Raw genomic sequence first — 8,417 nt, forward strand, 5'->3', positions numbered from 1 at the left:
GCTACATCTAAATGGTTGTAAAGTTGATACTACCTTTAAAGGAGTGTGATTTTTGCCAAATACTTGTTGTTGTTTACTGTGTCTTTATGAGAGATACAGCTTGTTCATGTTACTGTTCCCCACTCAAAATATTGATACCAGAGGTCTTAAGCGTTGCTGTCTTTTTCTGAGAGGGTGGTTGGGAAAGGTTCCTGTTGTGGTTAAACAATTCACCTATGTTAATTTAACACTGTATTGCCACCAAAACAGGCAGCCCTGCCCTATACAGTACCTTTTTCCTGTCAGTGCTAAGGATTGTACTGCCAGCCGGTAACTGAGGTCAGCTACCTGCTGTGTAGCAGAAAACTGATCTTTTTCCTTTTTTCTTTTTTCCCCAGGATTAGTTTGCAGCTAATGGAGTGGTTGTCCAAGTAACTGTCATCATGAAATTATAAAATTCCTGTAACAGTGGAGGAAGCAGGAATCCCTCAGCTGCAAGACAGAGAACAGGACTACACTTCTGCCACAGTTCTCTTGCCATGTTCAATTTAAACCATCCTGAAAATGCACCAGTAGTCAGGCTCTGGTGTGAGTATTCTCTTCATGGTTTTGCAATGGTCATTGTGCAACAGCCTTCCTCGTTAAGATAATTATAAAGCAATACTAAATTGCACTAAATGGTGGTCGTATTGCACAGTTCTATTTGAGGTGTGACAGAGATCTCAACTGCATGTAATTGTTGCATTCATGCATTCTGTATTTTGTAGGCATGCGCAAAATTAAGTGTTTAGGTTCTGTGATGTAAAATGCAGCTAATAAAAATTTCTTCAGGATTAACTTTGGGATAACTCTGCATTATTATCTCCAGAGTGCTGATACCTATAGACTGGATAATGGCATTCTGTGCTGCTGATTCTCTCTTTTCCCCTAAGGAATAGATATTTTTTTTTTGTTGGTTTCAGAGAGGAAGGTGATGAATCCTAAATAATTTTCTTTGAGAGATTATTTTGCCAAGACTGAATGAAGGAATCTTTTTTTTTTAAATCCTGCTCAGAGCTGGACTCTCCAAATGGTAGAAGCAGCTTTGACTGGATAGCATTTGGCAATCCAGGTTTAGGATATTTCTTGACATTGTGAACATTCACGTGAACCCCAGAATGGACCTGTAAATTTCCAACTTGTTTAGAAAATTTGCTGCCAAATGAAACTCCACTGGGATATTATTCTGATTCATATTGCTTAATTATCTAATGGCTTAAAGCTTCGGAAATGCTTTCATGCTGTATGTGCTTCTCCTGCCATTTACGCAGCGGACATCTCACTAAACTGATTCAACTTGCACAACAGCCGAAAGGTCATGTAGTGAACTACGTTCACGTTTTAATTGGGATCAGGAATGCAATTTTGACATGACCGTTCTGATGGTCTCCAATATCTGTTCTGCAGTTCTTGTGGAACATGCAAATCTACTTCTTTTGGATGAAACAGAGTTGAAAGGTGTGCTGCTGGACTTGGCTAATGCATTTGGTTTAAGGCTGTTTAGACCATTAGCCAGAGCTAATTCTGAAGTGAGATCCCCTGGAATACAAGCAGTGTGAATATTGTCTTCAGCACCAACAGTTTTGTTTTTCAGAGCTCCTCTTCTAGCAGTACGCTAACCACTAATGTGGGGATAGGGGGTTCTATTTTTTTTTTTTTTTTAGATTAATACATTGGTTCACTAAAAGGTGTGGAAAAACACCAGTGCAAGGAAGAGAGAGTTCATTTTAGCTACTAGTCTTATTGATTAAATTGAGTACCTTTCATTCTTATTTTGAAGCTTAGTGACAGCATGAGATAATTCAAGGTTCACTTGACCAAAAGTACCCAAAGCAGGATTATAATGTCAGGTGGATGGCCTTCACCAAGCTGTTTTGATACTGCATTGAATTGTTGCTTGAATCTGCATGGTCCTAGGAATGGGGTGTAGGAACCAGTCCTTTTACTTCTAAGTTACTCCCAAACTGTTTACTGTCATTGGTTTAATTCTGATTGTCACTAAAGCTCTACATTTGTACTGTGGCACAGGAACGATGGGTCGTACTGTCCATCTTCTATATTTAGTTTATTATGATTTGAAAAGCTATGTTTAATACCGTGAGGAAACAAAATTGAGACATGCTAGGGAAAAAGAGACTTAAAATCGGTAGTCTAGCCTTAAATGTAAGGCATCCTTGTGTGTTGCTGAAGAGTGACATTTTGAAAATTTCATGTTCAAAATTGTCTTGTGGGAAACATTCTACTGCCTTTTTCAAATTTGAGGGAGCTTCTACAAGGAAGCAGTGTGAAAGTATCTTTCGTATTTCCTGTTCTCGAAGATACTGGCATAAAAATATAATCTTGAAAGGGTTTTTCTGGAGGACCATTGAGTGATCTACAAAGGTGACCATGGGATAGTGTTTGGCAACATATTTAAATTCAGCAGGCATAGGTATGCAATTTTTATTTTCTCTGTAGTTTATTTTTTCAAATATTTGGCACCAGGTGATTAAAACAGTTCGAACATTAAATATTAGTGATTTGAGAAATGTTGGAGCTGTTAGCGTTGTAGTCTTACTGATAACACCTGGATTTTTGTAGGAAAGTCTGTACTGATGCCATCTATGGATAGTTCTTTTTCCAAAGACTTATTGACATCATCGTGTCTGAGAATAGTGATATAAACAAAGATATAGTTGCTGGAAGCATATCACAGGAATTAATGAGATCATGGAGTTGCAAGTATAATGGTCAGAAGAGACTCTGGAGGTCTCTGGTCCAAGCACTTGTTCAGAGCAGAGCTCTAACTAGCACTTGGTGGGGTCAGCCGTGGCTTTGTCCTACAAAGCCATGAAACCCCCCCAAGAACAGAGAATCCATAGCCTCTCTGGGAAGCCCATTCCTCGGCTCCACCACCCTCCTGGTGAAAAAGGTTGTCATCGTGCCCAACCTGAATTTTCCATGCTGCCTTTTGAGGCCATTGCTCACTCTTGTCCTACCTGGCAGTGCTGAGAACGCATTTGGTTTGACTGTCTTTACAGTTCCCACCTTGGCAGCTGTAGGCAGCTCTTAGATGGTCCCTGGCCTTCTCTTTGCCAGAGAAAAGAGGCCGATCTCCCTCACCCTCTCCCTGTGGGTGATGCCCTGGAGGCCTTTGACCACCTTGGTAGCCCAGGGCTGGACCCTCCTTGGTTCCTCAGCGTCCTCCTTGAAGTGGGTGGGGGTCCTCACCTGAGCACCCACTGCCTGCAGAGTGGCCTTGCCAATGGCAGGCAGGAAGGGATAACATCCCTTACCTGCAGTCCTCTCTGCAGTTTGCCTTCTCTGCAGTGAGACCTTGGCTCCTGTTTTAGCTGGCTTCTGCCCCAGCCCCGGGGCCCTTTCCAGCAGGGCTGTTGCTCAGCCAGCTCTCCCCAGCCTGTGCTGACGCATGGGGTTCTTCTGCCCTGGGTGCAGAGCTTTGCGCTTGTCCTTCTTGAACCCGGTGAGATTTTCCTGGCTGCTGCTGAGCGTGCTTGGAGCCCTGTGCTGGCCCCGGGGTCCTCCCTCGCCAGCTTGCAGCAGGACGCTCAGCCGTTGGTTGCAGCCGTGTGAGCCAGAGACCCAGCCAGTTTCCCAGCTCAGCTTCCCTTCTGTTTATTGAGCTTGGTCTCCCTCAGCTCCCAGGTGAGACTGTGGTGGGAGACCTCAAAAGCTGTCCTAAAGTCAAAGTTTGTTACATGCGCCATTCCACTTTCATCAAAGTAGCCCCCCATGTTTTGGTGTGAGGTTGGTCGGGTTCATTCAGTCTTTGATAAATCTTTAATTGTTCATTTTTATCTTTTTGTCCACATCTTTAAAAAATTAATTCCATGTGGATGTGTTCCATGTGCCTTCCAGAAGTTGGCGGTGCTCTGTACCTCCTTTTTTTGACTTTCTCAGACATGAGTATGGTGGGGTTTGTGCTTGTCAGGAACCTTCTGTGAATGCCATGCCACTTTTTCTAGATGATATTGGTCATTCTGTATAGAATACAGCAAAAGAAGACTAATGCATTTGGTAGTTGGTAAGCAAAACTTTTAACTGTCAGTATGAAAATCAAAGATTATTTTCACGATTTAGAAAAAAAATGTCCTGTTAAGTCATTTGTCTTCTCAAAAAAAATTGAGCATCTCTTCTTATTGTAGTCCAAGAACTAAATGTTAAATGTTACATTGCTCCAAGTAGGCAAACATGACTCAAATTTGTCAGATATACTCCTGGCATATTTACAGACTAGGAAAGGCAGTTTAATCCTTGTTGTGTTATAAATTATTGGAGGAGGTGGTTTGATTCTAGAGGAGATGGTGTTTGAGGCAGAGGCTATGAAAGTTGTAATTTTCCAAGTATAGTTGTCAGATCCTATGTAAGATTGATTGGAGAATATGGAGTAATGTCTTCAAAATGAACTGTTTTGCCCAGGGCATTATGTCTGTTTCCAGTTACTGTCAGTAACTCCTGAAAATTACTTTCTAAAAAGAACTTGGTGAAATCTACATTTTAAATAGAGATAATTGTTCTGAGAGCAGTTGAAAGGTGTTTTGTATTAATTTTTTATGTTGCATGGCTTTTGTTTTTGAGGGTGTTGATCCTGAAGTGGATGCCATGAGTGCATGCTGTTCTTGTGTGGACTGTTTCCTTTGTGGAACCAGGCTGTATATGTGTACTTAAAAGAATGGGTCTCTTGGGTATTATTGCAAAACAAATAATTAACTTTTTTTTTGAACTTGCGCATAAGGACAAAGACGCTTTGTAAAACGAAATGCCACGCACTTATCTGATGTTCGTGACTTGCATGCTTGCTGGGTTGAGCTTTTTTTCTTTGAAGTAATTTTAAAAAAAAAAAAAAAATCGTATATGCTCTGGGAGCAAGGTTAAGATTGATGCTGGTGTAGAGATTGCTTCAGCCTGATACTCTGCAGGTTTTAATTGCAGTGGGGGAGTTGAGCTCTCATACAGCAGGGGAAATATGTTGTTGTGACAGTGCACCTTCACCAGTCTACAGGCTGCAGTAGCAATCTCCAGGCTCTGCTTACCAAAATTAAGTGTGAAAATGCCAAGATTTGTTGTATTTGCAGCTATACCAGTTTGCAAGGACTGGAATATGTTCACGCAGGATTACTCTTAAAATGGGAACATTTATCTTGTATTGCCTGCAGATCTCTTGGTGCCCTGGCCCTTACCAGCTTCTCCAGCCACCTAGTAATATGGTGTAGCCTTCGTTGTTGGATTGCCGATGTTAGCAGACTATCCAAATGTGGCCTTGCTCAGTGAAGGTAAGCAAAGGGACTTTGCAGTATGACTGTCTCCTTGCAATTCTCCACTTGTTTCCATCAGTGTTACAGAGAACTATTGTTGGCAGCTGATATCACCAGAGAATTATAATTGCAAATGCGAGTGAAAAGTCATTAAGTGAAGGACTGTGCTAAATGTGTCATTGATTTGAGTCTGCTACACCAGACTCAATTGATACCCACTCAAAAAAAAAAAAAAAAAACCCAACCCCAAAACAAAAAAAAACCCCAACACCCTTCCCCCTCCCCTCCAAGCAACCTAGCCTAACAGATGACTTATTTATATAGCTTTTTTTGGTTTCAGTCTTTTTAGGAAGGTTTTTCTATTTGTGCTTGGCCATATTTGAGTCGGCAGGCATGGAGGGCTGCAATGTTTTAGGAAACTTGATACTGGAAATATTAAAGACTGAATTATTTGTATTTAGGTTATTTTTTTTATGGGTAGGGCTTTTCTGGTACTAGTGCAAAGAACAACAAGTAAATTAATTCTTTGTTTCTGTTTCTTCTCAAGTGTTAGGGTTGGTTTTTTGGCCTCCTGTTTCTGTCTTCCACTCAAAGAGAGAGTGATCAGATCAGTTATGGTATATTCAGTAGTGTGAACTTTCTGTTTTTCAGGTTGGAGGATCATCTGAATCTTCTACTTAAAGATGCATTTAACAAGACAGAGCTCATTTTTCTACAGACAGCTTTGCGATCTTGGACGGGAGATATTGGTTACCTCGAAAGAAGAAAAGGCAGACTATGGGCCCAAATTAGGAATTGGAAGACTCTTCAGGATAATATGGAGACATGCCATGTAGAGGTAGCTGTGAAATATTTGAAATCATTGGTTTTAATAGTTTCTAATTAAGTTTCTCCAAGAATCTACCCCAGATTAACAAGGGTTTTGTTCTAACTTTGTTCAGACTCAGATGTGGGGCAAGTGGGCAGAGGCCCTTTTTGAATCTGAACTTTATATTGGCTCACACCATCATCCTTTTTCTGTAGTTTGTCCTCCTTAGATCTCCTTTTGTCAGATAGTATTATTTTACAACACAGACTTCTAGGTGTTTGTTTTTCTGAAATGATTGTATGTGCACATGCATCCAAGCCCTCATCTCAGCTATACTACTAACATTCTACTTCCATGCTTTCCCATACATTTTTAAAATACCAAGACCCTTTTTTCTCCTTTTTTCAACTGGTCATGTTGGATTCAATCGCTTTCATAGTTTTAGAATTCATGTCCCAATTTAAAAAAATCCTTCTACCTCTTGTATCAAAATTGCTAGCTGTACCATGTACGTATTAGTGATCAAAAGAAGCAGTGTGTGTGCTTTCCTGAAAATACACAGGAAATGCAGTGTTAAAACTACTTACGTATGCTTCCTACTTCATCATAATTCATTGTGCATTAACAGCTTCTAGCGCTACAGTGAACTCTGGGTGTGAGAAGCTCACGACAGCACACAGTCAGTATTCAGGGCAGTAACACACATCTGAATCACTGCATGACGTAAGTGCGCTTGGAGATGATGTGATTTGGATTACGTAAGAGATGCAAGCTCTAGTTCTTAAAATGTAATGCTGATTCAGATGCGCTGTTTGACCTAGGGCAAAGAGCTTATTTTATTCTTTGTGATCCCTAAAAAAGTGGAATAAAAACGCTTGTGAATGATAAGGCTAGTTAAAAATGCATAAAAATGGTGAGAATTTAATCACTTCAGAGTTGGATAAATTTCTCTGAGCATTTAGTTTAGAAATAAACTGCCTAGTGAAAAGAAGTTGTTCTCCCCTCCCTGACCCCCCCTCCCTCCACCAAAGAAAGGAGGAAAAAAAAAAAAATGGGGACTTCCAATATAAAATCTGTTCTGGCTACTTAACTATAGTTATCAAAGGAATGGGTTTGTATTTACATAGTTTGGTATAATTACATTACTGTCAGGTAAAAAGGGAAAGAATCTATTAAAAGCAAATGTTTGGATTTATATTAATATTAACGGTTTTCCCTAGATTTATACTTAGGAGGAGTTTGGGGGGGGGAAAGGAGAAAAGAGCATATTGAGAGCATATCAATTCAGGTACCAGTAGTCTTTAAATAGACTGTACTTTATAGTATACTATAGAATTCTAAAATCCAGACTTAACTACTAGAAGACTGGTGAATGCTGGCTGTTGACTTATATTGTGAAGAGCTCTCTATTTTAAATTTGTGTGCAGTTTAATAACCCCTTTTATATTTAGGTTTTAATGTTTAATTCTCAATTCTGGTCTGGTCAATATGCATGGCTTTAAAAAAAAAAAAAATTGATAGCAAAAGTGAGCATCTGTCTCCCTCTGTCAGTTCTCATCACTTTTTTGCTTGCATCAGGCATCTGTGGCTGAACTGCTTTGGCTGACAGATGGACTGATTGACAAGCCCTTGACTCCAAAACGCACACGCACAAGCACGCATGCGCAGACAGACTCCTCTGACTCTGTTTACATTTAACTATTTCTGTGCGACAACGGAGGCTTCAAACTTAGTGAATCATAGTGGTCATGCTGGTTGTAGAGTGAGGGTGTCTTAAGATGTGGGGGGAAGAGAAGGAAGAAGCTCTGTTTTTGGCTGCTTGCATCCTCCCCTTCTTCCTTCTTCCTCCCCTCCTTCCTCTGATCTTAGAATCATAGAATCATAGAATGTTTTGGGTTGGAAGGGACCACTAGAGGTCATCGAGCCCAACCCCCCTGCAGTCAGCAGGGACACCGCCAACTAGATCAGGTTGCTCAGAGCCCCATCCAACCTGGCCTTGAATGTTTCCAGGGATGGGGCCTCCACTACCTTAAGGTGCAGTAGAAGTTTGGTGTCACTGGTAAAATAATGCTTGAGGCTCAGGAAAATTGCACTAAATCTCTGTGGCCTGCGTGACTTTGATTTGGAAATTGTGAGTGAACACAGACTTTAGGTAGCATAATTGTGTCCCTTTTTTAGTATTAAACCTTTTTTGTTATTCTCGGGTATTGACAGCTGAAGAACAGTTCCTAGGCAGGTGATTATACATTGCTTTTGGGAAATGACAAATAGGTAAACTTCCCGTGTCAAAAGGACTTTATGTAGTCTTAAAGATTTGCATTGTTCTGTACGTTCTC

General features: G+C 40.6%; 1 long non-coding RNA gene across 1 annotated transcript; it reads left to right on the top strand.

Moving 5' to 3' along the window:
- Positions 1-396: 396 nt before the first annotated feature.
- On the top strand, positions 397-6,803 carry LOC118452627. The gene is made up of 4 exons (XR_004842422.1): positions 397-567; positions 5,175-5,291; positions 5,925-6,111; positions 6,710-6,803. It is a non-coding gene; the product is annotated as an uncharacterized LOC118452627 (long non-coding RNA).
- The last annotated feature ends 1,614 nt before the right edge of the window (positions 6,804-8,417 follow it).

Source organism: Egretta garzetta, unplaced genomic scaffold (assembly GCF_000687185.1).
Source record: "Egretta garzetta isolate BGI_Z169 unplaced genomic scaffold, ASM68718v1 scaffold167, whole genome shotgun sequence".
NCBI lineage: Eukaryota > Metazoa > Chordata > Aves > Pelecaniformes > Ardeidae > Egretta > Egretta garzetta.